Source organism: Bubalus kerabau, chromosome 3, assembly GCF_029407905.1.
Source record: "Bubalus kerabau isolate K-KA32 ecotype Philippines breed swamp buffalo chromosome 3, PCC_UOA_SB_1v2, whole genome shotgun sequence".
Taxonomy (NCBI): domain Eukaryota; kingdom Metazoa; phylum Chordata; class Mammalia; order Artiodactyla; family Bovidae; genus Bubalus; species Bubalus kerabau.
In genome coordinates, this window is record NC_073626.1 from 81,979,224 (window position 1) to 81,998,889 (window position 19,666).

General features: G+C 41.2%; 1 protein-coding gene across 14 annotated transcripts in view; it reads right to left on the reverse strand.

The window, feature by feature from the left end:
• The window catches only part of B3GALT1 (beta-1,3-galactosyltransferase 1), a 616,865-nt gene that overhangs the window by 38,797 nt on the left and 558,402 nt on the right, over positions 1–19,666 (reverse strand). For 8 of the 14 annotated variants that reach the window (XR_008711875.1, XM_055572363.1, XM_055572362.1 and 5 more), the window contains 2 exons: positions 13,856–13,973; positions 13,170–13,224 (listed from right to left, as the gene is read on the reverse strand). The gene's annotated coding sequence lies outside the window, so the exon portion shown is untranslated. Of the gene's footprint in view, positions 1–5,981; positions 6,688–13,169; positions 13,225–13,842; positions 13,974–19,666 lie in introns of those variants that run through there. The other 6 variants (XM_055572364.1, XM_055572358.1, XM_055572356.1 and 3 more) reach the window with 4 other exon arrangements.

Here is a 19,666-nt window from a genome sequence, read left to right on the forward strand (position 1 = left end):
TATGAGTTTCAGTAAGCTCCAGGAGTTGGCAACGGACAGGGAAGCCTGGTATGCTGCAGTCCATGGCGTTGCAAAGAGTCTGACATGAATGAACGAGTGAACTGAACTGAACAAAATAAAAGAGACTCAATGAAAGATGGTTATTATCTTGCTGATTTTTAAGATACAAACTGACTCCAATAATTGAATTGAGTTTAACCCAGGGAGCAAAATCCAGTTTTGATAGAAGCAGCACTCTATTTTTGGTAAAAAAGGTTCTTCATGTCATCATATACAGATTGTGGCAGTCATTTGCGAGGGATGTCACAGGAAATTTATAATAATAGTCACCAGGTGCTGACATTTGAGGATGATGATTTTGGACAGGCAAGTATAAATGTAAAGACTTGGATTTCAGTCCTAGCCATGTATTAGTCTTGGAAACACTGTATAACCTCCATCAGTTTGTTTTGTAATATGCAAGATGAAGATTCTATAGAACCCACTGTGCAGGGTTGTTCCTAGCTCAATTAAGATCATGTATGCAAAGCTTATGGCACAGGACTTAGCATGCAGTAAGCACTCAATGAAGGCTGCCCATTACCGGGGTTCCACTTTTAAAATTAGAGCAGATTCAAATGCATTCTTACAAAAATATTGATTTTACTCCCTTGCCGTCTGATTTACTTTCCTGCAAGGGGTGTGGGCCTGGATGGGAGTGGAGTCTAAGGGAGAACGGATATGTGTATATGTATAGCTGAGTCCCTTTTCAGTTCACCTAAAATCATAACAACATTGTTAGTCAGCTACACCCCAATACAAAATAGAAAGTTTTTTTGTTTTTTTTTTTAAATGAAGAAAGAGGTATGGCTGGACTACCTTGTTGGGAGTATGTGGTGCATGAGAGGTTCATCTCCTATGTGGACTGTGATAGGAAATATCTCAGGAACCATTGTGGTGGCTTTCACATCAACTATATGACCACTGCCTGTTATATTTCTGGCCATTGCCAATGCCTATAGACCACCTGGTTTACAGGGTGGTGTTCATTAATTTATAAGGCAGTTCATCTTGTGCTAGACTTATTTCACTAGGGTCCAAGGGATATTTTGTGTTATTAGGAAAGACATGAAAAGCCATTTGTTAGATCTCAGGTAGCTTGTATTGGTGAAGGAGGATTTGTTGACCATTTCATGTTATAGGGTCTTTTCCAAATCCTGGAAGTAAATGGTTTACGCTAATTTATTTGTCTAACATCTATAGAGGAGTACTTTTTGGCTCTGGGCTGGATGCCAGGGAGCCAGAGATATGCTGGACATGTCACAGGCTGTGAGAAAGTAGGGGGCCTTGCACATAGCAAATCAATATTGAGGTGACTGGGAAAGAAGTTCTTCATCATAAATGTAGCAGAGAGTTAAGAGTAAGCTACCCTAGGAGGGCAGGGGAAGGAGCATTACTTGGCTGTGACACCTTTGCTGCCTGGAGAAGTCTTTTCTGTCCTCGGGGATCCCTTTGTGCTGTCTCTCCAGGGCTCAGTGAAATCCACCAGGAATACCTGTCACAAAGTCTCAGGATAGGGCAACCTTGTGATGTGGCCAGTCCTAACCCAACTTCCACCCTTGGGGACTTCTTTTTTTTCCTCTTATTTTTTAACCTAGGAATTGTGTAATTTCCTGATTTCCATTCCAGTCTGCTCAGTGGCTAAGGCACAGCTTGAGAAGGACTCTGGTTATAGTGCATCCAGAGCCATCAACAAACACAGCATCAGGAAAGCCAACTCCTGCACAGCAGCCCTGAAGAGGAAGGGTCAGGTCTGTGAACAGAGAGAGGGCAGGGCGAGTGTTATTTGCACCGCACAAGCCTCGCTCCCTGCTCCTTAGCCCCGCTCTGTGTAGGGGTGGGTGGGTAGGCATTGCCTGCTTCCTGTTGCTCTTCACTCTCACTGAGGTACCTTCTAGGCCAATCCAGCTAGCTGGTCAGGGAGCACTGAGAGGGCCTGGTCCAGGAGCACAGTCGCTGAGGAGCTTGTCAGATTCTCCATGGACCCTGTGTCAGCCTTTAGGAGTGGAAGCACTGCATTGTGACTAAATGAACCGTCTCAGTTCCTGCTTCCTCAACGAGTCATCTGTGCTAGTCCACGTACCTCACTCTGGCAGGTGAATGAGCAAACACCTACCTGCAGGGCCATCTTGAGCAATGAATGAGTACACCCGTGAGGCACCGGGCCTGGGGAAGGTGTACACACTGCGCTGGTGTCTGAGCCTTGGCCTCTGCAGTTTATCACATTGGTGTCCCTGGGGCCTGGGGTTGTGCCTCTGAAGGTGAAGTGTGCTGGTTATGGTGGGGAGGACACTCGGTAGACCACGGTACAAAACTGTGTGCTTTACTGCCCAATATTCCTGTGCGCTACTGGCATCCCTGACTCTCACCCTATCCCTGAACTTCATCCCTTCTCTGGGCTCATTTAGTACCAGACCAGTGCCTCATTCCTCGCCTTCACCTCACTCCTGACAGGGCATCTCCTAATCAGTTTCCTTAAGGTTCTGTGAGGGTTTGGGACTCAGAGACCTCCATAGGGGTAGACAGAGGTGACAGCCACTGGCTAAAGTGTAGGTACCCAGTGTCCCCTGGGTCTCCTCTTCTTCACCTCTGGCTCAGCTGCCTGCGGAGTTGTTCTGGAAGACATCCATCAGAAGCCAAAGGACACTGGCTCCTGCCCTTCCTATCAGTTCCTCTTCCTGGGGCTTGAGAGGCCTGAGGGGAAACCTTACTGGTTTTCAGGCATGAGCAGAGTGTGCTGTGAGCCCCGGAGAGGGCAGAGTGGTAGAGTGGAGAGAGTATGGGCCTGGGAGTTGAGGGACAACCCATTCCCAGGTGTGCCCAAGGCCATTTCACACAAGGCACGTAACTGAGACATGGAACCAGATGCAGATGGACCTGCAACTCTGCCCAGATTAAGAATGTTCAAAAAAGCCCATCCTGAGGGAAACTGCAGGGCCCCCATCTTTAAGTAAAAAGAAGAGCCTAAATTAATGCCTTAGCTTGCAGGACTGAAAGAGAAGGAATCATAGAGTAATAAACACTGGAGTTTAGCTCTGAGTTAGTCACGGTCCAAGATCTTTATCAGTATTTCATTTAAAAAGAAAAATAAAACAAACGCCAACCTCACAGTGAACACTGAATTGTTGTTGTTTAGTTGCTCAGTCATGTCCAACTCTTTGCAACCCCATGGACGGTAGCCTACCAGGTACCTCTGTCCATGGGATTTTCCAGGCAAGAACACTGGAGTGGGTTATCATTTCCTTCTCCAGTGGATCCTTCCTGACCCATGGACTGGACTGAATTTACTGCATTGGCAGGCAGATTCTTTACTGATAAGCCACTAAGGAAGCCCTGGATACTAAATTACAAGCTGGATAGTACATCAAACAACTTAGCAATGTCTACAGAGGTTAGAGAGTGGATCCAAGTGCTACTGCACAGACCCTCTGCACAAGCCCAGGACAAAGACAGAGGAGCGAATGCACAGTCAGCATTTCTCCAGTTGCTATAGGTCAAGGGCACTGTACTTCCTGAACTACTGCCCTGAGTCAGGCAAAGAAAAGGGGTAGACCGTCATTCAGAAGCAGAAATGAAAAGGATGTCCCAAGGGAAAAATTATTTATGGTGTACTCTGAATATGATGACATAGAATTAGCAAGAGACTTGTCTTCTACTGGCAGCCTGTCTCTAGAAAACTACTTTGACTCATAGAAGAGACAAAAAATAGAACACAAACCTTAAAATTAATACTTATTTATGAGCTCCCCTGGTGGCTCAGTGGTAAAGAATCTGCCTGCCAATGCAGGAGATACAGGTTCGATCCCTGATGTGGGAAGATCCTACATGATGTGGACAGACTAAGCCTGTGAGCCACAACGATTGAGCCTGCACTCTAGAGCCCGGGAGCCACAACTACTGAACCCATATGCCACAACCCCCAAAGCCCATGCGCCCTAGAGCCCTTGCTCTGCAATAAGAGAAGCCACTGCCGTGAGAAGCCTGTGCACCGCAACCAGAGAGTAACCTGCACTTGCTCAAACTAGAGGAAAGTCTGCGCAGCAACGAAGACCCAGAACAGCCAAAAATAATCAATTATTTAAAAAATTAATACTTATTTAAAGCAAGGAGATGAAGGATTTGGGAAAATATTTTAAGGGTCCCAGGCATGAGTAGGCACAAGGTCTGGAGGAGAGTGAACACCAGGGGAACCCCAGGTGTGAGTAACAAGAAGGGCCCTGCTGCCCTTTCTCCTACCCCTTCATCTTTCCCTCCCCTGGCCTTCCCATTGGCCATCTTCAATTTCCCCAACTCCTTCCTAGCTTCCAGGGGCCTCCTCAGTCCTGCCTCAATCAAATGAAGACAACCTCCCATTAGAACCTGAGTAGTTTATCTGAGAAGGAATCTACCTTAAGCTAATGGAGGCTGATACTCATAGTGCTTTTGGTAACATTTACATTTCAACAGAAGTTCCTTAGGGTCTTATCTGAAAAGAGTGAGTTAGTTCAGTTCAATTCAGTCCCTCAGTCCTGTCTGACTCTTTGTGACCCGATGAATCGCAGCATGACAGGCCTCCCTGTCCATCACCAACTCCCAGAGTTCACTCAAACTCATGTCCATCGAGTTGGTGATGCCATCCAGCCATTTCATCCTCTGTCGTCCCCTCCTCCTCCTGCCCCCAATCCCTCCCAGCATCAGAGTCTTTTCCAATGAGTCAACTCTTCACATGAAGTGGCCAAAGTACTGGAGTTTCAGCTTCAGCATCAGTCCTTCCAATGAACACCCAGGACTGATCTCCTTTAGAATGGACTGGTTGGATCTCTTTGCAGTCCAAGGGACTCTCAAGAGTCTTCTCCAACACCACAGTTCAAAAGCATCAATTCTTCGGCACTCAGCCTTCTTCACAGTCCAACTCTCACATCCATACATGACCACTGGAAAAACCATAGCCTTGACTAGACGAACCTTTGTTGGCAAAGTAATGTTTCTGATATGCTATCTAGGTTGATCATAACTTTCCTTCCAAGGAGTAAGCGTCTTTTAATTTCATGGCTGCAATCACCATCTGCAGTGATTTTGGAGCCCAAAAAAAGTCTGACACTGTTTCCACTGTTTCCCCATCTATTTCCCATGAAGTGATGGGACCAGATGCCATGATCTTCATTTTCTGAAAGCTGAGCTTTAAGCCAACTTTTTCACTCTCCACTTTCACTTTCATCAAGAGGCTTTTTAATTTCTCTTCACTTTCTGCCATAAGGGTGGTGTCATCTGCATATCTGAAGTTATTGATATTTCTCCAGGCAATCTTGATTCCAGCTTGTGCTTCTTCCAGCCCAGCATTTCTCATGATGTACTCTGCATATAAGTTAAATAAGCAGGGTGACAATATACAGCCTTGACGTACTCCTTTTCCTGTTTGGAACCAGTCTGTTGTTCCATGTCCAGTTCTAACTGTTGCTTCCTGACATGCATATATGTTTCTCAAGAGGCATGTCAGGTGGTCTGGTATTCCCATCTCTTTCAGAATTTTCCACAGTTTATTGTGATCCACACAGTCAAAGGCTTTGGCATAGTCAATAAAGCAGAAATTGATGTTTTTCTGTAACTCTCTTCCTTTTTCAATGATACAGCGGATGTTGGCAATTTGATCTCTGGTTCCTCTTCCTAAAACCAGCTTGAACCTCTGGAAGTTCATGGTTTACATATTGCTGAAGCCTGGCTTGGAGAATTTTGAGCATTACTTTACTAGCATGTGAGATGAGTACAATTGTGCGGTAGTTTGAGCATTCTTTGGCATTGCCTTTCTTTGGGATTGGAATGCAAATTGACCTTTTCCAGTGCTGTGGCCACTGCTGAGTTTTCCAAATTTGCTGGCATATTGAGTGCAGCACTTTCACAGCATTATCTTTCAGGATTTGAAATAGCTCAACTGGAATTCCGTCACCTCCACTAGCTTTGTTCGTAGTGATGCTTTCTAAGGCCCACTTGACTTCACATTCCAGGATGTCTGGCTCTAGGTCAGTGATCACACCATCGTGATTATCTGGGTCATGAAGATCTTTTTTGTACAGTTTTTCTGTGTATTCTTGCCACCTCTTCTTAATATCTTCTGCTTCTGTTAGGTCCATACCATTTCTATCATTTATTGAGCTCATCTTTGCATGAAATGTTCCCTTGGTATCTCTAATTTCTTGAAGAGATCTCTAGTGTTTCCCATTCTGTAGTTTTCCTCTATATCTTTGCACTGATCGCTGAGGAAGGCTTTCTTATCTCTCCTTGCTGTACTTTGGAACTGTACATTCAGATGCTTATACCTTTCCTTTTCTCCTTTGCTTTTCGCTTCTCTTCTTTTCACAGCTATTTGTAAGGCTTCTTCAGACAGCCATTTTGCTTTTTTGCATTTCTTTTCCATGGGGATGGTCAAAAGAGTGAAGGGGATGCTTATTTCACAAGTTCACATGCCATTCAAATGTCAGGTATCTTTACAGGGAGGAAAAAGGATGGTTAAGTTCCAGATTTCCCGAAAGCACTGCAGGGGGACTGCTGCCTCTTCCCGCTGTAGATCAGGCCCTCATCTAAGATGAGGTCAGGTATTTCTATCGCCTTCCTTGACACTGTTGTCTGCTCGTGATGCTTTCTGTCACTTTGCAGGTAAAAGGCCAGGTCTGCCTTAAACAGAAGAGCAAATGTTTATTTTATTGAGCACTCACCATGTTCAATCAGTTTTTTAATCCCTTTATGTTTATTACCTGGTCTAGCTTTTACAGTCAACAAAGGTGGGTTATTATGTGCCCATTTTAAAGATGAGGCACTGAATCATTGAGTAATTTGCCTAAGGTCTCACGGTAAGTAAAAGGCAAAGTTAGGTTTCAAACTCGGCTGTCTGGCCCCTGGGCTCAGACTGTAAACCATGATGTAGATTGTATTCCTAGCAACTAGTATAGAGCCTGGGAATCAATCACTATTTCTGCTTGTCTTTGTATATCCCTATGATGATTAATTTTATGGGTCAACTTGGCTGGACTGTGGTGCCAAATACTTGGTGAAACATTATTTTGGATGTTCCCATGAGGGCATTTGGATGTGATTTACATTTAAATCAGTGGACTTTGAGTATAGCAGAATGTTGGCCATAACAGGGGTGTTGGGAGGTGGGGGTGGGAGAGAGGTTCATTTATTTCGATGAAGTCCTGAATAGAATAAAAGGCTGATCTTCCCCAAGCCAGAGGGAATTCTCCAGCACTGCTTTTGGACTTCATCTGCACTGTTGACTGATCCTGGTTTTCCTGATTTTTCAGACTCAAACTGCAAATCTTTCTTGAGTTTCCATCCTGCTGGCCTCCTCTATCAGATTTTTGGACTTACAAAGCTTCCACAATCACCTAAGCCAATACCTAATAATGCTCTTCTAATACATACACATCTCTGCTTAATTTGATAACTAGTTCCTTCAGGCTAGGTCCCAGGCCCTCTTTTATTCTCAGTTTAAGTTTTGCCCATTTTTAAAGCAAATTCTCTACTCCTTGGTCTCAGTTCAGTTCAGTTCAGTTCAGTCACTCAGTCATGTCCAACTCTTTGTGACCCCATGAACCGCAGCACGCCAGGCCTCCCTGTCCATCACCAGCTCCCAGAGTCCACCCAAACCCATGTCCATTGAGTCAGTGATGCCATCCAAACATCTCATCCTCTGTCGTCCCCTTCTCCTCCTGCCCCCAATCCCTCCCAGCATCAGGGTCTTTTCAAATGAGTCAGCTCTTCACATCAGGTGGCCAAAGTATTGGAGTTTCAGCGTGGTCTCAGTTGCTATCTATATTCATTCCAATAACTTTTATATTCACACTCTAGCTCAGATGTATCTATGGAGCTCCAGACCAATATATCCAACTGTGTTGCTACTACTGCTGCTAAGTCGCTTCAGTCGTGTCCGACTCTGTGTGACCCCACAGACGGCAGCCCACCAGGCTCCCCTGTCCCTGGGATTCTCCAGGCAAGAACACTGGAGTGGGTTGCCATTTTCTTCTCCAGTGTATGAAAGTGAAAAGTGAAGTCGCTCAGTCATGTCCGACTCTTAGCGACTCCATGGACTGCAGCCTACCAGGCTCCCCGGTCCATGGGATTTTCCAGGCAAGAGTACAGGAGTGGGGTGCCATTGCCTTCTCCATCCAACTATGTATTTGACCTATTTTCTTGGATATCTGGGCGGCACCTGAATGCAGCATGGACAAAGGTAAATTCATGCCCTAGCAGCCCTGATTTCTTTTAGGGTTCCCTGTTTCTATGAAATGTGCTTGTAGCTACCTGAAACAACAGGAGCCATTGTTAACAGCTCTCTTCCTTTCATTTCTGTACTTAGTCATCACCATGTCCTGCCAATGTCACTTCAGACATTTCTCATATTTTATGACTTCTCTCCATCTCCACTACCACCACCATACCCAACTTATGGGTATTTCTTATCTTGACTCTCCTATGGTAACTTTTCAAGTGGTTTGCCTATGCATTCCAGCCATAGTGATTTTTCTAAAAAAAAAAACAAAGATGATCATATTCGTTGCCACTACGTGTTTGAGACCATTCAGTGACTTTCTCTTGCACTAGGAAGAAGGCCAAATTCTTAGCATGGCTACGTGGCGGTCCCAAGGCTCTGCATGATCTCATCCTGCCGCATTTTCCTCTTTGATCTCTCTACTCCTCTATTCTTACTTTCTCAACTCCCAAAAAAATGCTTCCTCATATCACTGGTCCTTTGCATATACTATTTGTTTTTTTTTTCAAATGTGGGGCATTATTCCCAACCCCTCAACTCTCATATCAGAAGTCACTACAAAGGGGAAATTACACTCCACATAGTCTCTTTCAGGCAGATTTTTTGTTGTTGTTGTACAATCTTATGAAATTAATTTAAATTAATAAGAATAATAATAGCTAGGATTTATTGAGTGCTCATCAAGTTCCAAGTGTGAAGCACAGTGCTAAAAATTTTATAATCATTATATTTAGATCATTATCTCATTAAAAATACAATTGTGAAGTAGATAATATTATTATTTACTTTTATAGATGAAGAACCTGAAAACCTGGGTGAGAAGCTGAATGCACCTTTGGTAGTCTGATGACTTGCTGGATAGGTGGAGTATATATTTGGAGTGAGCTGGGACTAGATCTGTGATTGATCAGTACTGTTATCGGACTGCCTGGCATATAGAATATGTCCAATACCTACTTGCTGATTGAAAGAATGATGAATATTTGAATGAGTAATGAACTAGGACACATTTTAATATGGAAACTAACTGGGTATCCCTTTCATTCTCTACCCTAAGTTAGTTGCCTATGAGATTATTTTCAAAATTCTAGTCGGTTGCTTGCCAATGAGAAAATGGCATTCCCAATACTAGAAATGATTTAGAGACCCTCCATTCTTCATTTTGATGACCATCTGCTTCATTTCCAAATAAGACTCCCAGTAAGGGGTGATTTTTTGGTTGTTGTTGTTCCCGTCATTTTGGGGCTTCTGAAATAGAGGGAGTCACAAAGATACGCACAAACGTGCACACACTGTATTAGGTATGTCCACACTAGCTGCTATAACAAACTCTAAATTTCCAGCCTTAACACAATAGGTGGTTATTTCTCGTTCAACCTAGTGACGCTATTCCTGTTTGGCCAGACAGCTTTCTACCTAGTCATCTAGAAGCTCTGACTCGCTCCATCCTTGAGGGCATCAGACTTTTCTCATGCAGGTGTCAACAGGGGAGGGCGGGCATGGAGCAACCTACCTCCTAAAAATTCTGGCCCCAAAAGGAAACATGTCACTTCATTTGTTTTCCATTGTGAGAAATTCATCATCTGATCACACCCAACTCTAAGGCAGGCAAGGACATACTGCTGAATTATATGCCCAAGAAAAAGAGAGGAAATATATTTGAGTAAGTTACCAGCCATCTCTGCACTATTTCTATCCCTATAATACAAAACAGAGAGATTCTATAGGATTAGTATCCTAGAGTATGGAAGACGACGCTTAATTTTAATGATGGATATCTGGAAAGACCTGCAAAGAAGGGGATTTTGGGTAGATCTTGAAGAAGAGATAACTTTTTAATAGAAGGAGATCCTAACAGGCATAACTGACTCTGGTATCAAAAATGATGAGGTTTGAAGTCAGGAGGGAGTAGGCAATGAGAAAAAATCTCAGAGTCAAGTAGAAATTATTTTAATAATCTCTTTTTCCTGAACTCCTCTATAACTAATTAAATAACAAACAGAATTACCCCCTCCACCACAAGTATCTTAGTCCCTAATGTGAAGATATGAAATAATTAGAGGGTGTGCTGTGTAAGAATTTTAATGTCATGGAAAACTTCTATTTTCAAGACGGCACTAATTATACAGGATGAGGTGAAACAAAGGGAAGATGTACAATTAGCGGAGCACAGCTTATTACAACCAGCTCTGTTTAGATATGTAAACATAAGAAATAAACCAAGTCTCTTCCAGATATGTAATAAGTTGAGAGTGATCTGTATTTATCTTTTAGAGGACAACTCTGGAGATTACAGAAATGCAGGACATGGGCATTTTATATTTAACCATGGTGATGGTATAGGGAGACTTTTGCATTCTAGACTTTTCCTCTCTAGTGGCAGAGATAAATAGAAGGGTCTTGGGAGGGAGAAGACTGTCCCTTCTTTGGTCTGCCAGTCACTGGCTGGGTGATCACAACCTTTCTAGGTTACTTCCTCCACGGTATGGGGATAGTAATACTATATATGAAAGCAATCAGCACTGAGATTGGACTATATTAAGGACCCTGTTTTTATTCTAGATCCATTTCCCTTCTCTCCTCTGATTTTTTCTTAAGCAGGATTTCATTCACCTCAATAAAAAATCCTTAAGACTGTAAGGACTGTACAAGAATGACTGTAATATAAGATGGATGTACTTCCTCTAAATCGACCAAACTTCAATAAAGGCAGTTATAATGTCAGTGGCTCTATCTGAGCAGTGTAAAGGATAAAGAAATACCTCAGTTGTCAAACCCCAGGAGGGTTGACTCAGCTCGTCTTTTCTTCCAAGGAAGATAAACTGCATCTCACGCAATTTGCTTTTTGCTAAGGGGTTCTCGTTTTGGTTTCAAACAAGCTCTTCAGTGCAAAAGACAATCTCTCCTACATATACATTAAATGGGCTATGACAAGGCACCTGAAAATGTGGGCTTTTTCCTAGATTCTGTTGCTGGAATATTAGAAATGGATATGAAAACTGAGACCTTAAAAACTGTACGATATTATCCATTATTCAAATGCAGAGTGCTGTGGGCTGCCCATCCCAAGTCACAGCTCAGTTATGAATGGCCTACACAGCCAAGTGCATCTCAGCATTGACTGAAAGGGTAGAGGCCCTCAGCTTCAGGGACTGCATTAGGATTGTACTATCATATCAATCACCCACATGCCAAGTTCTTGATAAAAATGATCATAATCCAGAAGCGAGAGATAAAGTATGAGAGTTTGATTTGTGTAAGCAAATCAAAAGCATTTAGACTCAAGCTACTTGATCTATCTTAAAGCCTTGCCAGGAATATAAATACAAGAACAGCCTTAGAACCAGAACAGGCAAGAGTTGAGAGAGTAGAAACTAAAGATTATTTGCTATTTTTTCCTGATTTACTCTAATCCAGCCATACTGGCTTTCATTCAATTCTGTGAACCAGCCAAGTTCAAGGCCTTCTGTCTTAAAGCATCTGTAAATCATCCCTCTGGCTCTTCAGAGATGCCATTTGTAATAGGCAGGATTGTTTTCCTTAAGCTGTGCTAACAAATGGCTTCCACATCTCAGTGGCTTAAGACAATACAGTCGGTTGTTTACTCATGCTACATGCTACACGGCCAGTGTGAGTTGGTTGAAGGAACTCTGTTCCTTGAAGTCACACAAGATCCAGGCTAAGGGAGCAACCACATCTTGGAACACAACACTTATTAGACTGCATCAGGGAAAGGGGTCTACAGAAGCAACACTTAGATGCTCCGATGTGGAAGTGACACATATTTCTGGGCACAACTGATGAGCCAGACCAGATCCCATGGTCCATGGAACCGCGGGCAGACTAAGGCAATGCAGTCCTATCGTGTGCCTGGAGAGGGAGGGGAACTGCTCTCTTGACTCTCACACCCTCTGTGACCACTCCATGAAGCAGTTTCTCACTCTCCACTGCCTCAGCATCCCTTTTGTTTTCCATAATGCTTTCCCCAATTTGTAACTGTATTATTTATTTACTTTCTGTTTTAGTTTTAGATGTTTTACCTCCATTGAACTATAAGATCTCTAAGAGAGGGACTTCCCTGGCGGTCCAGTGGTGGACTCCATGCTCCCAATGCAGGGGGCCTGGGTTTGATCCCTGGTCAGGAAACTAGATCCCACATGCCACAAAAAAGAGTTTGAATGCTGCAACTAAAGATGTCACAATGCCATAACTAAGACTGGCACAGCTGAGTGAATGAATGAATAAATACATCATACATCCCACATCCCTAAGGGGAAGGACCATGTCAACAGGCTAATTCCATGAAATAGTTCTCAAAAACAGTTAATCAACCTAATATATTTAAATACTGAATCTAACATTTGTCTTCAACTAGGAGAATCCTTGTGATAACGTCACGTCTCTGTTGCCATCCTTTGTGGCTGTGGACTATCACCTCTCCATCCCCCCTTATCACGGGATACTCCCTCTGTACAGTGGTGGGGGGCGAGACAAAGACAAACTGGGTGTTATTTCAAACGCTGTTAGCGATTGGAAAACTCTCAACTAAATCCTTACAGGAATCTTCAAAAGTGGCAAAAATCAGCACATTCAGTACACACGGCTGTAAACTTTGTAAATACTGAAAAGAAAAAAGGAATATGGTGAATGTGCATTGTGTTGAATTTACTTTTGACAAATTATCTCGTAGAGAATTAGTTCAAAGCTGTCACCTTGCCCTCCGCTCACAGTTGTGCTTCACTGTCAAACTCAATCAGTATTTAAGAGGCATTTTGAAATAACTCTTCACTTCAGGTGCCAGGAAACAGTTTGTTTAGAGAGATTAAGTTACCGGCCCACATCATAGAGGTGATGGTGGGAAAGGTAAAATTATGGTTCAAGTTACCTCTTGCCAGTGTGGTGCTGTGGTCCTTCTTTTCCTGAGTCATACTCCAGGAAGGCTGCAATCATTTTTATAAACTTAGCATGTTATTTACCACAAAAAGTTAGTGTATAAAGAAATATTCTGAGCATTTGTCTTTGCTTTTTATCATTTTAAATAAAAACATTGTTATGGTTACCTATTTTAGATACTTTTTATAACTATACCATCATTTTCTATATGAAATACTATTATTTTCAAGCGAAATGAGAAATAATTGAAGTACAATTGCCTGTGGGACAAGGTTACCTCAGCAAAGAAAATTTAAGAATCATTTAGCTATGACCTTGGAGAAATGGATTTTTAAATAGGCATTGTCTCAGGTCACCTAAGGCATCTCTTTATAGTTCCCTACAATTTCATCTTAAAAGAGGCCATCACTAAAATCAGTCAAAGGTTTCATAGACACTTGTGAATATGAACTTTTAAAAAAGGATACTTTTTTGAGCTATCAATTTTTTCCTCCTGCAGATATTTATGGCAAGGTTATTTTACAAACCATAATAGGTAAACATTAATAAAAAAATGAAATTTTTTCTGTACCCATTAGTTCTTAGATGTTGATTTCTGATTGTACAGAATTGCTATTATTTTTCCACAGTGATGAGCTACCTAACTGAGCAGTGTATCCTCCCACCTGTTGGACCAACCTTGCTGTGTTCTCCTTACTCCAGGTGCAGGGCACACAGGATGGTCTCAGCCCGTCTGATGAGGAGATCTGCAGTGGCTCATGCCAGGAGAAGCTGCTGCTTAGCAAACTGAAGTCACCTAGGTGGATAAGAAGAAGAAAGAACACTTTAGAAACACTGGAAATTAATCAGGCTCAGGGGAATGAAGGCAGAATGCTATCATATAAAAAGAAAACTTTGTATTTAGGCTATAAATACAGTACATAGAAAAGCAAGTAAGTAAGCACTGAACAGATGTTGATCAAATAAAAAAATAATAATAAACAAATGATCAAAAAACATCAGAGCTGGTCCTTGGATTGCAAACCTATATGCCTACAAGACCAGGCAGGTAGGGTAAGTGAGGGAGCAGACTGGGTTTGAGACATCAGGGAGAGGTGGAGCCATGCTCAGCTGGTGAACACACATTCCATCTGAGGCCACACCCATGGCTCAGGTCTGCCTGGTATCTTCCATTGATGCCATAAGGAAAATCAGGCTCAATAATGCCATTACTTCAGGTTCTCAAGGGAAGACAGAAACACAGAGTTTTATGTGAAACCTTTGGAATTTTTATTTTAAAATTCAATTAAACAAAACAAAACTTTGTGCAAGTCAAAGAAGGCTAAAGCCAAAGCCCACAGGAAGCTTAGGATTAGCTCCTGAGTAGCCATGAGATCTAAGATCAAAGGCAACATCTTTAATTTCCAATGATGAAGAAGGATCCAGAGGGTTGAAGCCACTGTGCAATGATACTCAGCTAATTAGTGGCAGAGCTGGGCTTTCTAGGTATGAGTATTCTCCCTTTTATTTATGACTCATGACCACTCTAAGACTGGCTGAATCTGATCAGACTTTTTTACATAACAGACTAGGAGCCAACCAGAAGTTGCCTTTAGGGTATCTGACCCTTGGGTCTCAATCTGTATTTCTATAAACCTTCATAATGAGAGGTACAATTTTCTCTCCTCACCATTCACATTATGGAAGGATTTCTGGGTAAAGTCAAGTGACTAAAATACAGTGGTCCCTTAGTGTAGCCAGATGTGAAGAGTGGGAGAGAGTTATGGGCACAGGTGCCACTGGGTCCCATTGGATCCATCTACTGGTTCCAGTTTCTGCTAAAAGCCACTGTTTATATGATACGTGGTATTGTGTGATGGTTAAGAGCAAGAGATGGGTTTAAATATGGACTTAGCTGCTTATTGTGATATAAGCTCTCAAAGTTCCATGTGTAAAAACAGTGATAACAACAGTACCTGAATCATAGAATTGTACTGAGGTTTAAATGAATCAGTGCATAGAAAGTGCTTAGAATGGTACTGAGATAAGGTACATACTCAGTAAATGTTTGCTACGATTTGTATTTAATGTCAGTATTTACTGAATGCCTACTGTATGTTAATTTACTTCCATTTATTATCTGTAATCATCACCCCAACTCTCTGTTTCATGTTGTCACCTTTTCAAAAAGGAAAATCAGGACTTTGGGAGAGTCAGCTTCTTGTGTAATGACACCCGGGTAGGAGTGGAGCCAAGTGTTTGAACATAGGTCTACTGAGCCTAGCTACTTTCTTAATGCACTACTCTAGTGCCTTCTTAGTGTTCCATTGAAGATACTATTCAGATCTTTAAAGAAGAGATAACTAACTCTGCTCAAACATCAAATACTTATCAAGTCAGATACCAAAGCAAAGGAGTCTCAAAGCAAACAATCAAAACACTGCAATGTGTAGTAACTTTCTGCCTTATGTGAAAATGTATAGTTCTAGATTAGAAGCGTTCTACATGACTATGAGTAAGACATGAGACCATGTGGTCCATTTTCAGCCTGCCCTCAGCCCTCTTTTTATCCTTTAAAATGTTAGTGCTCTTAATAGATTATATGCTTATTATTGATAAATCTAGTTCCATGGAGGTAGCTTTTAGGAAACACATATTGAATGTCAACATAGGGAAAATAAGACCTGGAAGATTTCATTCTAGCCCATTAACAAAAATCCTTGCTTGTACAGATTTTTTTATACTTAATACAATAAGATATAAACATTTATTAAAGTATATGAAGCATTAATATGAAGCATCTTATATAAAGTATTGAGTGAAGAAAAGGAAGGAAGCAAGAAATATAGGGAATGAGCATCTACCGACTGCTAACATGTGCCAGATTCTATACCAGCTTATTTATGTATACTGTTATTTATATATTAGTATTTAATGAACAAAAATTAATAAAGGTAGGGCCAAAATACATGTGAAAAATGTATATTACAGCCAATTCAACTTTTCAGGGTCAGATATTTCAATTTAAACCTTAAGTCTTACTTAGATATAACTCTAATTTTTTTAACAGAAAATGTTTTAAAAACAATTTTAGCCAAACAGGGGCAGGAAAGGAGGGTATCTTTTAAATTAAAATCAGTTCTGGGAAAATAAAAGCTAGGAAACACACAGAGACAAATTTTCTCTGCTTTCAGAAAAAGTTAACATTATCCTAAGAGTTGATATCTATCCTCAGCAATAATACAGAAAATAGAAATGCATTACACAAAGTCAGATGAAAAATATAAGCCACTTTCTTTCTTTAGTCTGATTTCTAAAGTACAATTTCAGTATATAAGTTAGAGTCAACACAACTTTCCAGAATATAAAATGCATCCACATTCAAATGTTTTTAGAATACAAAACAATATTTCAAAGTCTGATAGAAATGAATTTGTTCATTATCTACTCTTTTGGATAACTGCCATTATTACTATTTCTCCTTGGGCAGATAATTGAAAATTACTATATAAATTGTTGTGTTTTTCTGGGAAAATAGCCTAGACTCAGTTTTGTCACCCACATTTTAATCTAAGTTATAATTTTACCAGGCCTAAAAATTATAGTTACTCTAGTACATTATTCTATTACACCTCATTAATATCTTTTCTTCTTTTTATATTCACATGGCAAAAAGGAATTTTGCCAATGCCATTTATTCCAAAGAGTCCATTCATTTTGTTTTGTCTCCACATCAAAGTTAGCTATGAAGTATTTTAGTGACAGAATAGTACAAATAAGATAATAAAATATTTGGACATGAGATTTAGTTCCTCCAGTTTTGCTACAGTCCTCTTTATGGCAGCAAAGTAATTTACAGTGTGAATTTCTAATGCCAGAATCTGGTCACAATTTGATCCTGGTTTGTGTGTGGTCTGTCTGCAATCAAGGACTTGAATAAAGACCCACAGAGCAAAAGAGAAAGCACCACTGAGCTGCCCATTTATTAGCTTATTAAGATATATTCTGTGATTCATGAGGAAACCAAGAAGAGGTAATAGTTAATGAATTTAAAAGAAAGAACAGAGGGTTCTCATTCTCTACTCTCAACAATAATGAGCCTAATTTTCCTTTTCTCATGTCACAGGTAGAATCCTTGGGAAACAGACTTTGAGACAGTCATGTGGGAAGCTGATCAGAACATGTTCTCAGAAGCCACACCTGTTTTGGGATAAGAGGAAAAGGAGGAAGGGGAGGGAGAGGTTTACTGTGATGCAGTCACAGAGAAGCCTGAGACCAGCTCACAGGGAGCTCGGGAACCAGGGGGTTAGCCAGCACATGTCCACTGTCCTGGAGCTGGCTGCCCTGGACTTGGGCAGAGCGGGCTTCACACAGCTTTTCCCAACTGCGTGGTAAATGACATCATATTGATACTTTGAAATTGGAGGTATGTGTGTGTGAAGTATTTACAACACAGTACCTGGCTAATGCAAACAATCAGAGCTCTGTCACTTCCCATTCCCAAATCTTCAACCTCCGTTAAGCAAGACTGAGATGCACATCTCAGTACTCAAATCCACGTGATAAGTTCTTAATTGCACATGATGCTACATAAAGGGAATGACGGCTATATTTGGATGGTTAGGTTCTGGATGGCTATAACTTCTCTAGGCTAGGTCTCCTCTGTTCTACCCAGAGTATCATTCTAATCCCAGGATTACAAGTCTCACTGCATTATCAGGGTCTTTATTTTTGCCTTCTGGAGAGAGGCAACTAGCTCCCATAGAAATGGCATCATTCCTATGAGATAGAACATGGCGATATGACTGCCAAGGCCCAAGTGACAGACTTATCAGAGGAGTAAGTTCTGACAATGATCAAAGAACATCCTAAGTCTAATACTTAGAAAAAAAGTCAATGGAAATGACTTTATTTAAAAATACTTGGGAACTTCCCTGGCAGTCCACTGAGTAAGACACCACACTTTCACAGCAGGGGGCACATGTTCAATTTCTAGTCAGGGAACTAATCCTGCATGCCTTGCAGTGCAGTAAAAGAAATAAATAAAATAGACATAATTTTAAAGTACTCCCATTTCTTTACTTGCAATTATGTCAACCCTACCAGTAGAGAGATAATCACTACACCGTGTCTTTGTTTAATGAAGTCACAAAATTTTTCTAAAGCCAGTTTAGCACGTATACCAATAAGGTGGGAGAAGATTTTAAATATATGAGCCAAGCCACACAAAGATTTTGGGATAAAATCATTCCAGTTTTTTAAAAATGGAATTCCACACAAAATGAACTAAGACAATTTCTTTTTGCAAATAACAGTGTTTTTCGGAAATTCAGAGAGTTGGTATGAGAGAATTCACCATTAGCTGGGGTAGCAGAAAAATGTAAAAGAACCATTCTGAACAAAGCTACACATGTATCAAAGTTCTTTCTTCTCTGGAGCCCTTTACTCAACAGAGAAAGACCATAAGGGAAGATTCAGAATTTGACAGATTACAGAGAAACTCCTCTTCTCAGCTTTGCCCCTTACATTTTACACCCACACTAATTCTTAGCAATTTGGCAATTGCAAAAACACCCCGTAGGCATCCAATTCAGGGAAAAAACAAAACACTAGCCATCAAATGGAGAAGAACTTGTCATGATTTTAGTACATGAGGTTAGACTTAAGGAGACACAGTCAGAAAAGTGTGGCTGATCCTGAAATTCAGTGATGAAAAAGTAACTCAGTATTGACTGTATCTATTTTCCAGCACCGATCCCATTTCTGTAACAGGCATCAAAGCAGTCAGGATGTGAGGTTTCCAACAACTGCCCTATGACGACATACAACTCAGCACAGGGCCTACCACAGGGTAGGAACATAGTCTCTCTCAGCAGCTTGGACAGGGGAGCCTGGCGGGCTGCAGTTCATGGGGTAGCCAAGAGTCAGACATGACTGAAGCGACTGAGTGCACACACCACCTTGCTCGAAGATGAAAGACAGCCTAGCCACGTTTGGATTCTCTAATCAGCTACTTAATTCCTCTCCTATAGTACCCATTGTTTCATTCAACAAAACTATGTTGAATGTTTTCTATATTGTGGTATTCTAGGAGAAGCTGAAAATATAGAGGAACTCATATTCTTCTAGAGACAGATAAAATTCAGACAATAAAGTCTAGTAATGGAGCTACTAAAGCACAGAGGAGAGACCTGGAACTGGAACTGCCTTTGTCTTTTGTGTGATCAAATGCATTTTTCTCTCAAAATAGGTGCTCAGACTATTAATAAATAAGAACAATAACTTCTCTTGACTGAAAAATATGAATTCAACTAATGTTTCAATGTTCAAAAGACTAAGATCATGGCATCAGGACCCATCACTTCATGGCAAATAGGTGGGGAAAAAATGGAAATGGTGACAGATTTTCTTGGGCTCCAAAATCATGGCAGATGGTGACTACAGCCATGAAATTAAAACACGCTTGCTCCTTGGAAGAAATGCTATGACAAACCTAGACAGCGTATTAAG